The 22,405-nt window shown below is 39.3% G+C and overlaps 1 pseudogene; it reads right to left on the minus strand.

Moving 5' to 3' along the window:
• Window positions 1-5,881: 5,881 nt before the first annotated feature.
• LOC118758562 (DNA polymerase delta subunit 2-like) overlaps window positions 5,882-22,405 on the minus strand; it is a 29,680-nt pseudogene continuing 13,156 nt past the window's right edge.

Below are 22,405 nucleotides of genomic sequence, written 5' to 3' on the forward strand. Positions count from 1 at the left end.
AGAACCAGCGCCCATATGGGATCCCGGGGCTTTCAAGGCGAGGACTTTAGCTGCTAGGCCACGCCTCCGGGCCCCTCTGCCTCGTTTTAAAACCAGGAGATACAGTGATCTCGAGAAGAATGAAAGCACCTTTAACTGTGGCTGTTAGAATGGCAGAGCTCAAAATCAGAGCAAGAACTGCAGTCTTAATAATTGGAGGTAACTGAGAGAAGAGGAATGAGCAGCTCTGTCAGGTTTTCCCATTTTCAACTGAGTGAGAATGGAGTGCTTTCCAAAATACAGCTTTGGCCTGCTCAGGCTAGGATGAATCTTGAGCCTTTTGAATGCCAACCGTGATGAGTGCGTAAGGAGTCACAGGATCCCACTGGGAGTCGATCACCAGATCCTCAGGAAAGAGAAGTCATGACTTGTGCTGCAGGAGAGGCTAGCACTTACCTGATGCGGGCCTCAGTTTACTTGTCATGGCAGTTTCAGTCCAAGGAACTCCCCACCCAGGACGAGAGAAGACACAAAGTGCTCTGAAGGAGAAGCGGTTAACGGAGCATCGTCTGCCCTGGGCTACCATCTGCAGGTCATGTTGTGCAGCCTAGAGGATGTTTCTATTCCTTTATCTCTCCTCTTACCAAATCCATTCTATCTAACCAACTCTGCAGGACTAAAGAAGGGAGACTGAGAGAGGTCAGGGTGTGGAGGAAGAAAAAGGCTTAGAGAAAGACAGTTGCCTTCTGTCTCTCTGGCAGATTTCTGAGTTAAGTAAACCTAGGGAAAGGAAAGGAGATTCAAATTGGAAAATATTGTGGAGTTCTATGACTCTGACTCAAGAATGGATATTGACTTTGTTAAGATGGCGATTGTTGTGGATGAAAGTTATGGATAGCTTCTTACCTGACAGTGGTGAGGAAGCTGTGTGAGTAGTATTTTTTTTTCTTTTACTGAAAACTTGTGTTTCTTGTTTGTGTCATCAGAAGACATATTTGATATTGATTATTCAGAAGATGTTACTGCTTTCTTTTAAGGCTTCATTTACAAGTGTTGTTTCTGTCCTGTGTGATGGCCCTATTGGCTAATCCTCCTCAAGCAAGCACTTGGATCCCATATGGGTGCCAGTTCATGACTTTACTGCTCCACTTCCACCCTCCTGCCTGTGGCTGGAAAGCAGTAAAAGATGGCCCAAGGCCTTGGGATCCTGCTCTCTTTCGGGAGACCCTGAGAAAGCTCCTGAATCTTGGCTTTGGAAGGGCTCAGCTCCAGCTGTTGTAGCCATTTGGTGAGTCAGGCAGTGGACAGGTCTTTCTCTTGTCTGTTTTTCTGTCTAAATCTGCCTTTCCAATAAAAATTTAAAAAATCTTAAAAACGCAACAACAAAGTGCTGTTCCCTTCAATGACCTTTGTGGGCACTGGGTGTCTGAATGTGATTTTTCTCTCTCCTTGTACTCGTAGAATGATCCTGCTAGTCCTATTTAAGAGCAGATATTTGTAGATAGGGACAAGTATTCTGGAGTCTAGATCTCCTTGAAAAGGAAACGGAATACTATGACTCTTTGTAATCAACTTGAATTATTTTTTGAAGTATAGACATTTTCTTTATTGGCAAAGTACAGGATATTGTATGTATAGCAATCATATTACATTTGTTAATGGTTTAAACTTGCACATGCTTAGAAATTTCTACTTGCTGTTTCTAAGGAGAATTTATTGAAATTTTCTACTCTGGTTGGGGATATAAACTTTTCTATTAGTAATTTGCTTCTATGTGTTCTAAGGTTGAAAGGTACACACATATTATGTTTTTGATGGAATTTCATATGTATTGCATCTCATTTATACTGTTTTCTTTCTTTTTTTGTATTGTAAAGTAGGACTTCCAGAGAAAAGATACAGACTGAAGGATCTTCTATCTGCTGGTTCACTCCCCAAGTGAGCGCAAGAGCTGGTGCTGTGCCAATCCAAAGCCGGGAGCCAAGAGCTTCTTCCAGGTCTCCTGCCATACGTGCTGGGTCCCAAGGCTTTGGGCCATCCTCAACTGCTTTCACAGGCCACAGGCAAGGAGCTGGAAAGAAAATGGAGCAACTAGGACTCGAAGCAACACCCATACTGATCCTGACACATGCAAGGTAAGGACTTTAGCCACTAGGCTTACCACGCTGGCCCTTATACTGCTTTCTTAAGTATTGTTAATTTCATGTTATTTAAAAGTCTGTTTCTGACATTTAATACTAAAATTTTCTGACATCTAATACTTTCACATCAGAATTTATAGTTTTCCCATCCTTTTGTGTTCTGTATAAACTTTTATTTAGTTTACAGTTTTAAATTCCCAAGAAACGTGTAAGTGTGTGTGTGTGTGTGTGTGTGTTTACTATGAGAGCTTTTCTTTTATTCTAAAGAACAAGAAAAATTATCAAGGAAATTATATTGCTATGGGAGCTTTTCTGTGCTTAACAATAGAACATCAAAATGTGTGAGATATTTAGTTCTTTTTATTGTTGAGTAATATTAAATATCTAAGATATCTAGATAAAATATCTCCCATACATTTTCCTTATCCATTCATCCAGTGATGGATATCTATATCTTGGCTATAGTAGATAGTGTTGCAATGAACAAGGGAGTGTAGATACCTCTGACTTGCACTAAGTTCATTTCCTTGGGGTGTATACCTAGTTGTTTGATAGCTGGGTCATGGAATGGGGAGTTGGTGGAGATACTAGTTGCCTATTTCCAATCAGTTTATGCTGGATATGTGTTTTGAAATATTACATATGCCACTTAAATGTGTATGAGTATTATATGTGAATAAGAAAAATTAAAAATGTATGTATGATAAAAATTGACAGGACTGCAAAAAGAAATAGATAAGTCCACAGTTACAGCTAAAGAAATCAATACTTCTCTGCTCGCTGTCCTGCAGTGATGGACTTGGTGCATGGAACCAATAATAACATATGGACTACTGGCTGAAGGTCAATAGCCAAAGTTTGTTAACAGCATTAGACTTTTAAAAGAAGGTTGTTGCTTAGGCATCCAGGGAGGGGGCTTGAGACATTTACATTTCAACAGCAAGGGACAGTCTCCAATACACAACTTGTTCCTCTAGCAGGTCCTTTATCTAAACCTGCAAACCAGGAGTTTTCTGGTTCATTCATATCCTTCCCTGTCCTTTCAGAGGAGAGTCAACTGGTTCTGCCTCCCTCAATAGTAAAGATTGTGAATGTCCTTCTACACTTGTTCATAAGTAACTGCCAGTTACAGCAAAATGAAAACCAGATTGACAGGTGGCACCTTCAGTCATCTGATCCTAATTGGCATTTGCAGTTTGCTTCATTCAAGAGCAGCAGAAGATGCGGTCTTCTCAAATTCATATGGAGCAGGCACCACGACAGACCAAATTCTGAGCCATAAAAACATACTTTAAGAAATGATAAGAGTAGAAATCATGCAAGGTTTGCTTGCAGACTGCAATGGAATAAAAGAGGAAATAGAAAGAGGTTAGCATCTGGAAGTACATGAGCATTAAAATAGTATGCTTCTGAGTCACGTGTGGAACAAGAATGAAGTTTTAAGATTTAAAAAAAATAAGTTAAATGAATATATAACATATTGAAATACATAGGATGTTGCAAAAAAAAAAAAGGTGGTAGGAGGGAACCACATCATTGAATACGTGCTAGGAAAAAAGATTTATGATAAATAACCTAAGATTTTGCCTTGGAAATTAGAAAAGGCAAAGTAGAAGAAACAAAGGATGTAGGAGAAACATGATAGAAGTCATAGTAGAAAACAGGAAAAAAAGTCAAGGAATTGTTACTGAAAGGTGGTTCTTTGAAAAAAATATATGTAAAATAGATAAACTTACAACTAGACTAAGGAGAAGGGAGAGAATACACTAATTTACAACCATGAGATGGGCTTTTACAGCTGTATTAGATATTCAACAACCTAAAGGAAGTAAATCATTTGCTTGAATAATTTGTGTTAGTTATTTAAAAAGGTTGAGTTCTAGTTCATATGATATTACGATATTATTACGCGCAGCTAATTTCCGCAACCTGATTCTTTACCGTGAACTGAAAACACCAGACACAACGAGGTATCTTAGGAGGTTTATTCCAGCAGGGCAGCAACAGGATGGAGGTGGTGGAGAGAGAGAAAAGGGGAAGGGGAAGGAAGGGAGGCTGGAAGGAGAAAAGAGAGAAGAGAGAGAGCCACACCTGAGGGTCTTTTTGTCTGCAAGGTGTAGGGGGCGGGATTGGGAGGGATTGTGGGCAGGCCCCAGGGGATTGGTGCCTGCAGGTGAATGCCTAGGGATGATTGGTGAGTGGGCCGGGTTGGAAGATTAGGGGTGGGATTCTCAGGTGGAATGCCGGGTTACATCTGATTGGTGGATGGCTAGGCCTGTGTGAATTTCATGAGCTGTGAGGAAGAAGAAATGTTGCTGGGTCCAGGGTGGGATATTCGAATAACTCCTTACAATTTGCTGGTTATAATTGTTTATTTTATTCAAGTTATTATAATTAATTTATATATTTGGATTATTTCTGCCCTTTACTTTGTGTTTCTTCTTAATAGCTTTTCTTTGTTGGTTTGCTTTCATGTCTTCCATTGAATTGAGCAGTCTTTGTTTTATTAAAGGTTTATTCAATTTTATTTGAGATTCAGAAGGGGAAGGAAACAGATACAGAGATCTTCCATCTACTGATTCACTCTCCAAATAGTTGTGATGGCAGGAGCTGGGCCTATCAGAAGCCAGGAGTCGGGAGCTTCTCCATGTGGTGCATGCAGCAACCCAGTGTTTTGTGTAATCCTCTGCTGCTCTCTAAAGCATAAACAGGCAGCTGGATCAGAAGTGGAGTAGCCAGGTCATGAACTGGTGCCCATATTGGATGCTCGTGCTGCAGGTGGAGAATTCGCCTGCCCTGGGCTGCAATCTTTTTTGTTTGCGTATTTTTTTATTTTTTATCTTATGATACAGTTCGATACACTCTTGGATTTCTCTTACTCCCTCTTAAATATTATATCCTCAAATAATTTCCCTGCATAAGGCTTTGATTATTCCAGTGATTTAGCTTCATGGAATTCCTGAGGACCTTAAAATAACAATAGCCCTCTTAATGGAGTGATAGATGTGACAGCTTCATTTGCATAAGATCCAGAGAAAGTAAAAGGTGAGCCATTCAAGTAGAAGGCACAGATAACTGCTTAAAAAAATTTAAGAATGAGTTCACATAATAGAAAAATAACCATTTTAGAGTGAATAATTCTGTGTCACATAGCATAATCATAACATTGTATAAACAACATCTGTAGTGAAGTTCTCAAATATTTCTCTAAAGTAAAACTTTCCCCCACTCCCTACTCTGTGTAGATGCCAGGAAACCATCATTCAGCTTCTGTATCATGTATCCTGTGTGTGTCATGTGCACTGCGTTGAGGCATCTGTCTGCTAGTTCATAGCATATACAGAGAAGTGAGGGAAATGGCACGGAGGGACATAGAACCACACAGCTACAGGTGAAATCTATGCTTTTTCCATTTTCAGAGTGGTTTGTAGGGTTTTTTTTTTTTTTTTTTTTTTTTTGCTATGGTCGTGTTTTCCCAGATTTCTCTTTTTTTTTCCGTTAGTGTCTACTCTGAGAGTGAAGGGTGGAGGAGATATGGGTGAGGGGAAGAAGTTGCTGTTTTCTCTGTTTCCCAACAGTCTTCATCTGTGTGTATTGAAATTGTTTTTTGGGTTCCCTTGAATATAATGTTGTTGTGGCTTTGGAGTCCAGAAGTGGGTGGGTACAAACTAGTACAGAGGTGAAAACTGCTAAGCCTTGCTTACTTCTGTTAATACCAGAAGAGAGCAGGGGTTTGGGTCACAGGTGATGCCAGGTATTTCTTACTGGTGAACTGATGCCTGTAGGTACATGGTCTGAATAGCATTGAAGTAAAGCAGGGCCACCAGTAGTATCATATGTTCCTCAGGACCTTGGATGATTTGAGAAGCAAAATTTGGAGTATTGCCTCAGAGGTAGGCAGGAGAGCACTCCAGGAAGATGAATGGGTCAGTTTTGTAGGACAGGTCACAACCTAGGGTGTCAGGGGCTGTATGGTCTGATGTGACAGCCTTGTGGAGTCCACTCCAGGATCTCTACGTGCTGCTCCATGCTGTTGAACTGGATCATGCCACTCATGCCTGGTAGGGGTTGGTGACCATCTACAGCGTAAAATAGGCCATCGCCAGGGAGAATATCCAGGAGTACAAGGGCTGCTAAGGGAGTCTGTAGCTGGCCAGATCAAACTTGCTGGCATAACATCCATGGGCACAGAGGTGCCTGGCTGCAGGAGACCCTCATCCAGCATCTTGATGCCCTCAGTGCTGGCTGCCTTCCTTTTGTTGGTGAGGTTCGTGGCCTTGTTGATGACATCTGTGCTCTGCATGCTGTAGCTGAGGCGGTTGCTAGCCAGGATGACTCCTACTAGGCCACCATCGACTGAGTCAGACTCTCACGGACATTAAATAGGATGTATATGACATTTTTTCCAGTACGGCAGCATGGACGACCACTTAGAGATCCTGGAATGGACCCTGTGTGGATCTGTCACATAAGCCCACACAGCCCTTGACACCCTAGATTGTTACTCATTCTATGAAACTGACCATACTGCCATGGTCACCCTTGTCCCCAAGCTGCCTGGTAACTACATCCACCAACAGCCAGGAGGCAGTCTCCAATGCTTCCAGCCAGGACTAGCCCAGCCACCAGCAGCACAAACCTGTCTGGTGTTGAGGAGTGGCACAGGTGTCTAGGGCATCAGGCCAGCTGGGCAGTAGTCCTCCTCTAGAAACTTGTTGTCATCCCTCATGGAGCCCAGCACTGCCAGGACCACCCCTGTGAGTAACTGATACATTAGTGGTGTCTTTCAGTTTGATCCACCACAGTTCATCTTCCCAAGAACAGCTTGACACCTGAGTCGATATATTTGCTCAGAAGAGGCTGTGGGGATGTTGCCAGGCTGTGCAAGGCTTGGTTTTTCACTAGAAAGCAGTTCTAGAATATTGGTTGCAGCTTGCTGTCCTGAGCACTTGGTTCTTCTTGGCTAGTACTATGTCATGTGTCCTCTATGCTTATTCCCACATGATTCCAGAATGACTTAGTGGAATGGATTCTGTTAGTAGTAATATTCCCATTTTACAGATGAAGAAACTAAGAATCACAAGTAAGGATCTACTTCAAAATAGTGCAGCTGAAAGAGATGGGAACATATTAGTTTGACTCTGAAGCCTGGACTTGTCAGTACACCATGTTGCCTGAGTCAGAGCTGAACTTTAAAGCCTGTGTGGGGAGATTGATGGGCCATAGCTCCAGGAAACTTTGGCAAGGGAATTCTGATAATGCCCTTTCAGTGTTTCCTTGCACTTTACATATTTTGCTTTGCAATTAGAATCAGCTGAATGGCATTCCCTGTAGTGAGCCAACACTTTCATTTTCTTTATATTTGCATTCAGCCATGTGAATGTTATATTCTGACTTGTTTGTTGTGGAAACCTGATTTTCCTGCAGTGGCCCATCCATTGTGGATGACTTATATCATCTTACCTGAAGTTTCAGTAGCTTTGCTTCTTGCTTCCCACCTGTGGGATGAATAGCCAAGTGTAGCTTTTCACATTATATTCACATTTGCTCTCTCTTCCCCTTATGAAAGCCAGTGATCACACCATTGTTTTAATGTCATTTGTGGGTTCAGGGGATCCTTTTCTGCCTGGGCTCCTTAGCCTGAGGTAATGTTCTACAGCCTGTGGTGCATCAAGCCATAGGGGTGTGCCTTCCTGAGGGTCACTTGAAAGGACATTGCAAAACTTACCATTTATGGACATCAGAAGCAAGCTCAGAATGCCAAGTAGTGTTCACTTTGTGGTATTGGCGACAGAGAAGTTTTTGTCCTGTTTTGGCAAATATGAAGGCAGGCACAACCACAGAGAAATGTCTCACAAAGACGGGGAGGAACACTCAGAAGGAAGTCAAAAACCCAGCTCTGTGGGGCAGCATAGATGTCTAATGTGTAACCATGGAGGCAGCCCAGGAAAGGGTGGATGGGAAGGCTCCATACGTGATACCTTGTAAGTCAATATTGCAATATAGAAATTATAATGATTATAATCATAATCTTAAGTGTTTCAAAGCCCGTGCCCAGGTTTGTATCTCTCTCCATATCTAAACCAACTTAACTATAGGTTTGGAATTGAGAATTGAGATGAACTGACCTAATAACGCTTCTGAGAACATTGTAGCTTTGAACAGCTCTCATGCCGTGCTCTTTCTTAAAATATATTTCAAAACACCTAGAGATAGAATTCACATGCTGCTTAATTTACTCATTTAAAATGCATTTCAGTGGCTTTTAGCAACTTGCAGGGTTGTTTAGCCATGGCTGCACAAAGAAATCTATAACCATTAGCTGTCAGTATCTATTGCTTCCCCCAATTCCTGGGCAATTATTAATCTCTATCTCCATGGATTTGTCAATTCTACATACATTTCTTATATAGTCATCACCCTTTATCAATGCTTTTTTTCATAGTTTCAAAATATTAAATGGGAAATTCAAGAAATAAAAAGTTCTAAATTGCATATCTTATGACTGCATCATTTCTTCATCCAGATATGCACGTGGCACATACCACCTGGTTAGTAAGTTAGAAGCCATCTTGGCAAGTGTTAGAGTATTTGCTATTCAAGTAATCTCATTTTACTTAATGGTCCCAAGCGCCAGAGTATGTATGCTAGCATTTGGGAGGTTTGCCAAAAAAGCCATAATGCACTTCTTTTAAGTGAAAAAGCAGTGTTTTTACTTCTTAGGGAAGAAAAATAATTATATGTTGAGGTTGTTAAGCTGTACATTACAATAGGGGACTGAGAGATAGAGACCACATTTACAGACCTTTATAGTATATTGTTGTAAATCCACATCGTTATAATTGTTCTATTTTGTTAATTTTATTCTCTCATGGTGCCAAATTTGTAAACTTATGATAAGTAAGTGTGTATAGTATTAAAAAAATGTAGTGTCCATAGAGTTCAATATAGCCTGCCATTTGAGGCCTCTGCTGGGATCTTGGAATGTATCCCCAAAGATAAGGGGGATTACTACAAGTAGACTAATACAACATGTGGTTTTTTATGACTGGCTCATATTGTACATATTCCAGGGCTTTCAAAGTTTATCCATAATATATCATGTATCAGCACTACATTTCCCTTTGTTGTCAAACTGTACTTTATTGTGTATGTAGATAGCATTTTATTTATCCATTTTTCCTTGATAGATATTTGGATTTTTTTCCACTTTTTGGCTAACATGAATAATGATTTTATGAACATCGTATTCATTTGTTGGGTGTGCATTGTGGAGTGGAGTTGCTAGATTGTATGGTACCTCTTTGTTTAGTGTTTTAAGGAATTGCCTGAAAGTGGCTATTATACCATTTGACATTTCTGCCAGTAGTGTGTGGAGGTCCTACTTTTTCTACACCCTCAACAATACTGGTAGCCTTATAGTGACCCTAGTGGATTCAAAGTGATATCACTGTTGTTTTTATTTACATTTTCACTGATGATTAATATCATTGAACATCTTTTCACTTGCCAATTGGCCACTTGTAGAAATTCAAATATATATATATATATATATATTTTCAAACATTTATTTATTTGAAGGTAGTTTTTACAGAAAGAAGGAAATATGAGTGGGGAGGGAGAGAGAGATGACGGGAGAGATGGAAAAAGAGAGAGAGATCTTTCATTCTCTGGTTTACTCCCCAAATGGCTGTAAATGGATGAAGCTAAGCTGATCTGAAGCCAGGAGCCCAAAGATTCCTCCAGATCCCCCACATGGGCAGAGAGGCCCAAGGACTTGAGCCAACATCCACTGCTTTTCCCAACCATAAGCAGGGGGCTAGATTGGAAGTGGAGCAAACAGAACACAAACCAGTGCCCATATGGGATGCCAATGCTGCAGGTGGAAGATTAGCATGCTGTGCCCCTATGCTGGCTCTTTAAATTGGGCTTTTAATGATTAAGTTAAACAGATTTTGTATACTTTATATCAAAGTCACTTATCAGATACATACTTTGCAAATATTTTCCCTGTGTACTGTCTTTCCCTGTCTTGATGATATTGTTTGCATTGACATCTCCTTTTGAAGTCCTGAAGCTTAGCCAAGATATTTTGAAAGTCCTGTGGGTAGGGACTAGTTTCTACCTCCCAATTTCTACTGTGGGGAGAAAAAGACATTTAGTTCGAAGTTTCTAGAAATTGTCTATCTTACTGAAAGTTAGATATAATATTTCTTGAGAAGCCTATTCTATTGCCCCAGAAAAATCAGCTGAAAAGGCTCCTCATAAGCACAATTGTAAATTAGAGTTCTGACTCACTACAGTGAGTTGACAGTTTGCTTCATGCTGAGGCTTTAAACAGAGTAGCTGTGCTCTTTTGGTTAGTATAAACTCCTGGATATTTTTCAGGAAAAGCAATGTATTTGCAGATTTGTTTTTGTTTATTTGGTGGTGAGGAGAGTGGGTAAAAATGTCTCCTGGCAGGGCCCGGCGCCGTGGCCTAGCGGCTAAAGTCCTCCCCTTGAACGCAACAGGATACCATGTGGGTGCCGGTTCTAATCCCGGCAGCTCCACTTCCCATCCAGCTCCCTGCTTCTGGCCTGGGAAAGCAGTTGAGGACGGCCCAATGCTTTGGGACCCTGCACCCACGTGGGAGACCTGGAAGAGGTTCCTGGTTCCCGGCTTCGGATCGGTGCAGCACCGGCCGTTGCGGCTCACTTGGGGAGTGAATCATCGACGGAAGATCTTCCTCCCTGTCTCTCCTCCTCTCTGTATATCTGACTTTGCAATAAAAATAAATAAATCTTTTAAAAAAATGTCTCCTGGCACTGTTTGCTTTGTATCTGCACTGTGCTGCACTGCAACACAGATAGAAAGTGTTTGTGTGTTTTCTTAGTTATGTGTGGGAGATAAGCACAAAGAGAAGTCATGGAGGCATCTTTCAAACTGGGCAGTGGAGTTACCACAGGCAGCCATGGTGGCACTGGATTTTATACAGGTTGATTCCGTCTTTCTGCAGGCTGTGGGTGGTGGTGGTGAGAGCACTGAGGTAAGCATCGATTTCCCAAAAACACCTTCAGTATTACCTGTGGTGAAGTGAATTTGACAGCATTCAGATCAGCAGCTTAGAAGAATACAGAGCAGGATGAAAGGGAAAGACCAGAGCAGGAAGCACAGGATGACTGAAAAATAAAATGTGATGCCTTCAGGAACAGCTGGAGTTCACTTGGCAGGGAGAGGGGTAGATTTGGAAGTTTTATATCAGTTAAGCTGAGGCATTGTAACTTGTTTCTTAAAGGCTCATCATATAAATGCATATGGTACCCTTGACTCACCTTACTAATAAGGACCAGAAGTCATGGACTGGAAGCTTGGCAGCCAAAGGTGCTCACTCCATTAACCTACATGGCTTTATCAATTAACTTTCAATTAGTCTTATGTCAGTTTTCCACAGACTCTACCACTGCCTATTTTTTCATATTATTCCTATTACACATTCTTATGACCAACCAGGCCTGTGTAGATAGTTAAGTGATCAAGTCTTTGTCTCATTTCTAAGATGCCTTTTTGTTTCTGAAGTTCTGTGATTTGGAATGGACTTGATGAGAGGGTTTTGAATATTTCAGCCCAATCTGTGAAGTTACAGACTCAACCAGCAATCCTCTCTATGGGGGTGGAGACACTCAGTGCAGCCAACAATTAACTGTGATCATGGGAAGTAGTTGTAATCTTATTGGGTTTTTATGCCTTTATTACTAATGAACTGATGAATCAAGTGTGAAAAACTGCCTGAACAGAGACAGAATGTGTAAGCTGTAGGAGATAGGCATAGTGACTAAAGATCATTTCTTTCCCTTAGCTCCAAATTCTCTCCTAGAACAGGGTGCAGAAACAGTTTTTAATTTACATCATGGATTTGAACCCAAGCCAGTGTATCCCTCCTTCAGGAGTTTTTCTTGGCCAGCCTCATCTGTAACCATTAAGTGTGCCCCTGATGATGGGTTCTTTTAGATATCAATGAGGATTTGCTATCACATCTTTTGGACTCGAACTTGCTTTCCAAGACTTAGAATTTCGTGACACCAGAATTGTATGTTTTGTTTATCAGGAAGCCTTTATGATAGAGGGAAAATGATTAAAAGAGGCAATGATTTCTTTTTCTGGAGATGCCACTTTTGCTCTCCTTATGAAAATATTATCAAGTAACAAGTGAGTGACATTTTATATATTGTAGAATCATCTCATGTGATCAGCATATATTAATCTAGCCTCTATGAGATTATATGGCAGACATTATAATTCAGTTAAGTATTTATACTTTCTCAAACATAGTAGAGTCAGATTCATTTGTTTAGGGGTATAGACCTTATGCTAAAATCTTCTTCATAAGCAATATTCATGCAAGACTCCTAACACCTAGTTTTGTGCTTTTCCCCTTTCCTCTGTGTCTTTTTGATTTGAACATCTGCAGACTGGGGAAGCAGCTTGGTCCAAGGAGAGCCAAACTCAATTTAGTGTGCACTTGTTTGATAAATCACCAAAGGATGTTCTCTGAGAACTGGTTCAGTGTGGTGATGCTGAGCAACACCATCATATAATGAGCATGATAGAATGAGTGTGGCATAGGCCGACAAAACTATGTGCTGTGCACTTGAGCTAATGGAGTCAACCCAAATAATATCAACATTTACACAAGCAACATATATGAAGTTCAGTTTGTGATCAAGAATTCCCTGATAAAAACTCTGCTGAAGGGGCTGGCAATGGTTTGCATTAACAATGCTACATTCTCAGGGAAAAAAGTAATTCCAGGAAGTGCATCAGCTAAAAGTGTGTGAAGTTCAAAGCCAAGAGTAAGAAAACAATTAGAAACAGACATCTCCTGCTTTGCCAGAGTCTGTCCAAAGAAAAGTAGTAGATGGTTTACATAAGCAACAGGAATCCTTGGAAGAAAGACATGTAGTTTATAAGAAGATGTTGAGGGGAAATTCAATTTTCTTAGGGAAAAAAATTGAATGTTTGATCAAACACAGCAGGTATGCACCTTGGCAGAATCAAAGAGCTTTTAAAGATTTGTTTATCAGGTAGAGGTTTGTCTCTCCTGCAGATGTCTTCCTGAGAGAGTGGGCAGAGGAAGCAGGTTGGTGCGCATGAACTTGTGGTGCTGCTGTGAATCCAGTTACATAAGAGCTTTAAATTGTCCCTTAAGAAATCATGAGAACTTTGATTCTGTGAAAATATTGGTTGTTTACAATACTGAGAGAGTGAGTTCTCAGAAATTGTGCAATAAATAAGTTGTCCAACACTGACAGTTACAAAGCTGTAATTAAAGGATAAAGTTCTCATTCAGTAGAAACAAATGACTGGCTGAATAAACACAATTCTCATTTGCGCATTTTCTAATTTTTTCTATGGTGCTCTTTATTGAAGAATCACTGTGCTAAGCCTCATGCATCTAAAATATGTTATCAAGATATTTCCTTTTTTTTTTAAGGTGGATATATTGATTTGTGATCGTTCATTCTCACCTAGGTTTTGCCCTACACTCTTTGGTGGGATTATTGTGTCCCACTTAGAACTGACAGCTTAAGCCTGCCAGAGGTCTGGTTTGTATGAGAACAGACTCTGAAGATCAGCACAACATGGTTTACCTAAAAGGACATGCTGAGTGCGTGCCGAAGAGGATTTCAGGTTTATCAGTTGTCTTGTAATGAAGAATCTCTGGATCCGTATCTAAATTTGAATATAAGGTACTCCAAGAAAATTTAATAAGTAACAGGTCTGCTAAAAATCCCAAAAGCCCAAGACCTCAACAGAATTGTTGCCAGCACCAATGGGTTATAGGATCTTGTTTCTGACATCAGCATCCTTGCAGTAGTGTGAGGTGGTTAGGAGGAGAGTATTTTCAACAGACATGAATGACATGAATGAGAATCAGAGCTCTGCAGGCATCAGCAGCAGTGTCTTCCATGGTCCAGGACAGGGCAGCACAGATCCACATCAGCTCACAGGGTTGGCAGCCTTGGCAGAGGGGCTGGTGGGAACCATGGGCACAGCTGTTCTTTTGTCATTGGCAGCAATGGAAGCTGCCAGAACTGTGATTTGGGGCAGAAAAGAGAAGTGGGGGTCAGCTGGGGCAGGGAGTTGCCATTAAGATCATAGGTTTGTGCCATCCTAGAACCATTTCAGAAGAATTTCAAGGGCCTCAGCTTTTGTGAAGATTGGGTATAGGCAGGTCCAAGGCAATTCTGTTGTGTCATGGTAATGTTCCTCCCACCTTTTTTAGTCACAGAGAATTGTGGGCTGGAGGTACACAGAGGAGACAACAATGAAAAACTGCTAGCCTGTGTCCCCTGAGTTACAAGACTAATTTTAGTCCTCAGGATGAGTTCCTATTGATCAGTATTGACCCTAAAGTTGTCTGGTTGTGTTTGGAGATATTTGTTTTGTCAGTTTAGTTGTAGCTTTGTAAAGGGAAGGTTCAGGTAACCTTCTTGGAATCATGTGGTAAGCAATTCTCCCTTTTTTGTAAAGAAAGGAGATTTGGAAACAAGGACAAAGAAACTTGGGAGATGTGGGAATATAAATTAATTCCTAACTTTAGTAGTACAGAAGGAAAAATTTGGAGTTGGGAATGCAAATATATAACCAAGTCATTAGCAGCGCAGCAACTTTTTATGTCACAGAGTTAACAGGAAAGGCAGGAGGAGCCTGCAAACTGATGGAGGAGAGCAGCTGGACTAAAGAGGAAAGAGTTATCATGGGAGCCAAGTCATACAGAGAGGCAAGGAAAGGTTTGGGGAGTAAATAGAATGACAACATAATACACTGGGCAAAAGAATACATGGCCTTCCTAAATGTGGATCAGGAGAAAAGAGATCCTTAATGTAATATTCAAAACTGCAGACAATCATTCAAGTAAGAAATGATTGTGAATGTGGCATAAGAAGCATTAAATCTGGGGAGTAGAGAAACAAAATGTCTGTTGGCTTTAATGAGGCCAGAGTTTAGGGAGAAGTGGTGGAATCAGTGTAGAAAGTTACCAAGAGCAGAGGTCCCATGCTATGTTTTTTTTTTTCATTCCTAGCACAAGTAGATACTTGAACTCATTTGAAAATGTTTTCTAAGACTGTAGAATTGAAAACAGTGTTACCAAATAGTGTTTTCATGTTGTTAGTTCTCCCTCCTTTTCTAGAGTCAGTTTTTAAAAAATGTACTTCTAATCTGAAGTGTATTTTGTGAACAGAAAAATATTTTGCATTCTCTACATTTATTTTATCTTTAAAATGTAAGCCTGAGGAGGTTCAGCTTCCTAAATAAGTAAGTCTTTCAGACCGTTTAGATTTCAGTACATAGACTGGGCCAATGAAAAAAAAAAGCAATCCTTTTTATGCCTAAATCAGACTTGGGAGTTTGTGGTGTTTATCAGAATGTATGATAGGACAGAAGAAATGCACTTCACTGGTTGTCTAAGTCCCTGGCCACTTTCTCAAATATTTGTGACCCTGGTTTCAAACTTAAATAGCCTAACAGCTATAAATGTGTGAATTAAACCACACCAAGACTTGTATTGGCAGAATTGTAGAAAACTTCTATTTCTGATTTTTTTCCACATCCTTGCTTGTGACCCAAGTGGTCAAATGGTAAACAGGGTTTGGAATTTGATCATACCTATACGAATCGTACAGGGTATTTTGTCCAGTATGAAGGGATTCATGATGAACTGGGAGCTCCAGTGCCAACTATAATACTTGACTTTGACAATGTCACCAAATTTTCTCTAGTATCAGTGTTTTCATCTGCCACTTTGGTTGCAGTCATAGGTTCAAGATTCTGTACAGCTCTAAGTGACCATTATGTTTCTTGTTGTTTTCCAAAATGAAGAGCATCTATGCGTTTGAACTGTTGGTTCTGAAATGTGGCTGTCATTTAGGAAGCAGTCTCATTGGGGCTTGGGAGACAGTGGATAGGGATGTTCTGCTAGGAAGAACCCTCCCTTAATGCTTCAGTCAAGAGTGTATGTACTAAGGAGGTGAAGAAAGAGTGAAATAATTTCATGTATATTCCTTACCTGTGTATGAAAGAGTTTGAAATAATTAACCAGAAAATAAATATATATATATGAGAGGCCTTCTAAAAGATTATTATAATTTTCATTATGAAAGAACTATGCATGTCTTTCCAAAAATTTTCTTTGCATCAAAACAAGCTTGTCTTTTAATTCCATTTTCCATGAAATTTCTGAAGTTCCTTGTATATGGTTTAGGGATTTTTTCAGATGGAAATATGTTTATGAGATACGTATACACATGTTAGTATAAGTCTTTAGTAAGTGAATTGCATTTATGTAGAAATCATTCATTCATTCAATATATATTTAATGAATACAAAATACTAGATAGTGTATGAGATTTTGGGTTATAATGATAGCTGAAGGTTTCTAAGATACAATGAAAAAGGAGAATCTCCTTTTAATAATATGTATAAAGCCAATGTAATTTTAAAAACCATTTTTAATAATTTATTTGAAAGGTGGATTTACAGAGAGAAGGGAAGACAGAGAAAAATCTCCCTTGACTCTCAAAATGGCCATGATGGATACAAAGTCAGGATTCTGGAATTTCTTCCAGGTCTACTATAAGGGTACAGGACCCCAATGCCTTGGGCCATCCTCCTCTGCTTTCACAGGCCAGAACAGGGAGCTGGACTGGAAGTGGAACAGCCAGGACCTGAGTTGGCACCCATATAGGATACCAGTGTCACAGGGCAGAAGTTTAAACTATTGAGACACCTTGCTTGCCCCAACTTTTAATTTTTTAAAAATTTTAAATTATTTATATAAAGTGAGAAAATTTCTTGTGTTTTTACAATGCAGATTTGGAAATATATTGATGCTTCCCCTACTTTCCTGCCTGTATTTCCCACCAATCCTCCTTTTCCTTATTACTTTTTTTAAAACTATTTTTTGAAGATTTATTTTATTCTTATTGGAAAGTCAGATGTACATAGAGGAGGAAAGACAGAGAGGAAGATCTCTATCTGATTCACACCCCAAGCAGCTGCAACAGCTGGAGCTAAGCTGATATGAAGCCAGGACCCCAAAGCCTCTTCCAGGTCTCCCACATGGGTGCAGGGTCCCAGGGCTTTGTGCCATTCTCAACTGCCTTCCCAAGCCACAAGTAGGGAGCTGGTTGGGAAGTGGGACCACCAGGACACGAACTGGCACCCATGTGGGATCCTGTGTGCAAGGCAAGGACTTCAGCCACTAGGCTACCACACCTGACCCTTTCCCTGATTTTTACAATAACATATTGATGTTTCACTTCACAGTCATTGTTCAATACTCCATTAGGTAAGAAACTCAACAAATAGGTAGAAAAAAGATTTCTCAAGTGTATAGACAAAGGTTATAAAACAATAGTCAAATTTCAGAATGTCAGTTTGACTCATATACATTACCTTTTTTGTCCCTGATTTTAGACCAAGAGAAAAAAGATGATATTTACTAGTTGCTGATAACCCTTAGAAGTAGAAGGATTAGAAAAATAAAGATGATTTTGATTTGGTTGGTGAGCTCTCAGGCAATTCCCTACTGTAACTAAAGGGAGAATCAGAAGGAGGCTTGAAAAGAGTAGTAAAAATGAGAAATAGTCTTTTATGAAATAGAGGAGATGTAAAGTATTTGTACAATTTATTGTGGAAACAGTTTATTGCATATATATATATATATATATATATATATATATATATATATATATATGGGGTCTTCAGAAAGTTTAGGAAAATGTGTGAAATAAAGATTTAATGATTCCAAAGCATTTTTTGCACCAAAATAAAACTTATAATTTGGTATTTTTTCACAAACTTTTTGATGTACTCTCATTTATATAGTATGTGTGTTTGAGTAGATATACACACACACATATATATATTCGTACATACATGTATTTGTACATACATACATATATTTGTACATGCATACAAATATGTTCATATTTGTACATATATGTACATTTTTGTCAGTGTTATGGAGAATGATTGTGATGTGGTATTGAGGAGAGCAGTTCACTCTTGGCTAACAGCACCATATTAAGCTTACCCATGTACAAATCAGTCCCCTATCATTTCATCATGGAGAACCCCTGAGAAGATACAGGTATGATTTAAAGGAAAAATGACACAGGAGTAAGAACCTACTTGTTTAAAATTCTCATGCTTCTTAAAGGGCTCAGACCAAACCTGAATCTGTCAATTCCATTGGCTGATGCATTCCTACTGTGCTTATTCAACTTTGAACAGATGGATCTGATGAAATATAAGTAAAGTTGAGTAGCTCAAACTGCAGGAGAAACTTATAGCCTACTATGATATTCTAGTTCTCAGACACAGAAGGATAGGCAGGCTCCAGCACTCTGAAGGTCTGTGATTCCTATTTATGTTGTGCCAGAAGTGCTAACTGGAATCTTTATGCAAGATGGTATCTTCAACATAGCCAAATCAGCTTATAGGCTTGAAATGATAACCTTATGACTTAAGAAAATTTTCACACAGCCACAAAACTAGCACCCAGATCAAGAATTAAACCATCTGCTGTTAGTAAATGTTAAACGAATTACTTACATGGTTTTTTTTTTTTTTTTGTATAGCCCTGGGGGAAATCAGTCTGTTCACCTTTAAAATTTTTTTATTATAATTTTTTTAATATAATTATTCCATAGGCTCAGGGAGTTCCCCTTCTGCCCTCTCCATCTCACCTCCCTCTCCACTGATTTCCCTTATATTACTACAATAATATAGGCCTTCAGCAACAGTCACAAGTCCATCATCTTGCTATTTAAGTGTATCATGACATGGTTGGTATAGACTATAGTAGAAATTCCAGCATCCTAATGTCAAGTTATATTTACTAATTGCATTGGGAGTTTATCTTTTATTTGGGAATAGAGATGTATACTGCACTATATCGTCACTTCTAAATATGCTAGTTTCTAATATACAGTTCTTCAAGATGACTATATATGTGTATGTGTATATATGTATATTTATGTATATGTTTACCTATATATCTAGTAGTCTTATGTTTTGCATAAAGGTTGTCTTATATCAGAGAGAACATATGACTTGTCTTTTTTGGATTGGTTTATTTTACTGAGCATAATGTTCTCTAGTTGGGACTATTTTGCTGCCAGTGGTAATATTTCATTCTGCTATATGGCTGAATAATATTCCATTTTGAAAGGTAAAGTGATTGGGAATGAAAGGGAGAGAGGAGAAAAATGTATATATAACTATATGAATAAATATACAGATTGATTTTCTGAGTCTGGTTTATTGCACTGAGAAAACTCTCTGATTCCCCTATGTTGTCATGTGTTGCTGATTGTTAAAAATGAAGTAATATTCTATCATATGGGCATATGGATTATGTAGGTATTTGCAATTCAGTTGTAGGAATTCCTTGTTTTCCTCTTTTTCACATAAATGTTTTCCAAATATTTTCTGCCTTCCACAGGTTGTGTATTCTTTTGAGACACTGCCCTGTTTGTTTCGGTGGAGGGACTTCTCTGGTACAATTGGACGATCAGGGAGGGAGTCATTCATAAATTATTAGTCATTGAAAATCCTGCTTCCTAATAGATGGAAAGATTCTATTCTCCATAGACTCTGAGCCTCTGTCTTCCATTGTACTGTTGGGAGAAAGAGATGGAAGAGATCTCATAGAACCACATATTTGGGAAACCATCAAGAGATACTTGTAAAATGAATGTATGAGGCCTAAACCTGCATATGCTACATCAGAGATCTCTAATGGGAGCTAGTTTATTGTCAGTTACTATGTCAGAATACTCTGGAAGACAAATTAGCGTAAGAAGCCACAGAGAACATGTGCGTGTGTTTGGAAGACAGAATGATGACCCCCAAAATCTCCTTAGGAATCTGTGCCCCTGCAGAAAGTGTTCAATTCACAGACTCCACAAAGTCTAATCTGAGACTTCATAGATACACATATACCTGCTTAAAGCAAATGAAATCTCCTGAGGTGTGTATGCCTGATGGAGAGAAATGAAGCCAAGAAATACTGGTAAAAATGCTTCTGGGTAGAGTCAACTGCGGATATTCATTTTTTCTCTGTTCCTTGGCAGGTTTCATGAACAGAAACCAAATATTTTTGTAACTGTTCTCCATTAAACTCATCAAGGACTTCATTAAAATCAACAGGAGAGTGATTAAGCTAACACGACCATCGAGGGAAATCACTTCTTTGCTTTGCCAGCACTCTCCATTGGATACTGAGGAGCAGGCTCAGTGAGTCTTGGTCAGAATTAAGGATGCTGCCACTTCTTCTATTTCCTGCTTTTTTCTCTTCCTCCCTACTTTTCTCCCTCCAAACTACTTCCATCTTTCTTCATATACTTCAGGGATTTCCCAAATATGTAGCTTTTATCACACTAGTATTAAAAAGAAAGAAATCGGTGAGAGATCTCACAGAGTTATTTTAACCTTTCTTTGAATTTTTGGTGGGTTTGGATCATACTCAGGCATAGGAGTAAAAGGTAACTTGTAGGGATGACCAAGTTCACACATTATTGGGCTCCTACTTGGATATCTGAGAGGTGAGCAGTAACTGAATCAAGACAGCTTGGATGTGGCTGGTTGCTCCCGATTAGCTAGGTAGGGCATACAGTATGCCTCCCATTTTAGGAAGAATAACTGCTCAGTGAAAACTATGATTGTGAAAGGCTCAGTTTACATTGCCAAGAAGTCTGTCTGCTCTTTCTGTCCATTCAGAAGGAAGAGAGTGACAGGCAACAGGTGTGTATGCTTTCTCTGGTTTTCAAGCAGAAGGTGTCTGGTGAACCTTCTCTAATTATCAAAGCCATCTTATATATGAATTGTTAGTACAGATGACTAGAATCACTGTGATCACTTATGTGCATAAAAAAGCTCAGGGTTTTATGCTATTGCTGATAAAGAATGGAAAATAACCAATAGTTAACTTTAGAAGTTAATGCAAAAATCAAATTTCTAGCAGTGATAGTTTAACTGCTAATAAGTTGAGTTACCTTGAGCTATCAGTGAACAGATATATCTGACTCTTGGCCTTCTTATCATCAATGGGTTTCATAACATAACCTAACTAGCCTGCCATTAGAAGGGGCAGAGATTCATAGAAACAGAAATGTAAAAATGCCATGAACAATGCAAAATACTGCTTAAATAGGCCTGGACCTTGTAAAGGAACTATTTTAGAACCATTATACATGGCAGAATTAGCCCAGGCACCAGGACTGTCATGGGTTGGCTTAAACTTCTTTCTGCCTATTTTTTATTTTATTTTATTTTTTTTGCATGTTATAGCTTGAAAACTTTCTTTCTCTTTCACCCTTTTCACAATTTGCTTTCTGTTTCACCCTTTTCACCCAAACTTGGCCCTTGAAATGAGACTTTCTGGCATTCATTTTCTAGGAATCTGGTCTGTACTAAACAAGGAAATAGAAGTGCTCCGATGTTTAACATCAACCTCTCCATTCCTCCTTGATTCTTAGGTGCCTAATTCAAATGCTCTTTGGTTGTATCCGGGCCTGTCTTCCCATGGCTGGCACAGCTTCATTCTTGCGTGATTATCTCTGCCTGAGCTGCAGGTTCCATTCTTCAAAAGGAACCAACTCTTTTCAGTGGATTTTTGGAAAAATTCCTCAGAGCTGTCTCTCATGTTTAGTATTTGACAAAGTCATTCCAGGCAATTCTTAAGGCCCACAAGAAAGCTAATTACTCTCATAGTTTACAAAGTGATCTGGCTTTGTATCCAAGCCAGCTTTTCCAAATTTAATCATTTATTCAGAAGTTTTAGTTACGTGATTTCTATCTGCTTCAAGAAATGAAAGCTCGGACACAAACTCTGAAGTTGCCAACGTTTCAATGCCGAGAAAATTATGTCTCAGATATGCTGGGCAGTTCCTATGGAGGAGCCATTCAAGATTTTTCTGAATTACTTACTTCAAAGATTGTGTTAGTTTCTAGAGGTTTTGCTTTTAAAGGGCAGTTCTTATTTGCATTCAGACATTCTAACATGTGTGACCTTTATTTGATGACCAGGGCTGTGTCCATGCTATAATAATAGCCCTTCTTGAGTCCCTGGATTTGTAGCCTGTCTGCTTTCAAAAGGATGTTAAATGGATTACAATAAGTTCTTCTATAACAGATCTGCTCAATCAAGAAATTAAAAGCAATCCACAAGTTGAAGGTAGAAAATAATCATGAAACAGCTACTGAATATAAGATTGGATTGCTTACGAGGCAGACAA

The sequence above is a fragment of the Ochotona princeps genome, chromosome 4 (genome assembly GCF_030435755.1).
Source record: "Ochotona princeps isolate mOchPri1 chromosome 4, mOchPri1.hap1, whole genome shotgun sequence".
Classification (NCBI taxonomy): domain Eukaryota; kingdom Metazoa; phylum Chordata; class Mammalia; order Lagomorpha; family Ochotonidae; genus Ochotona; species Ochotona princeps.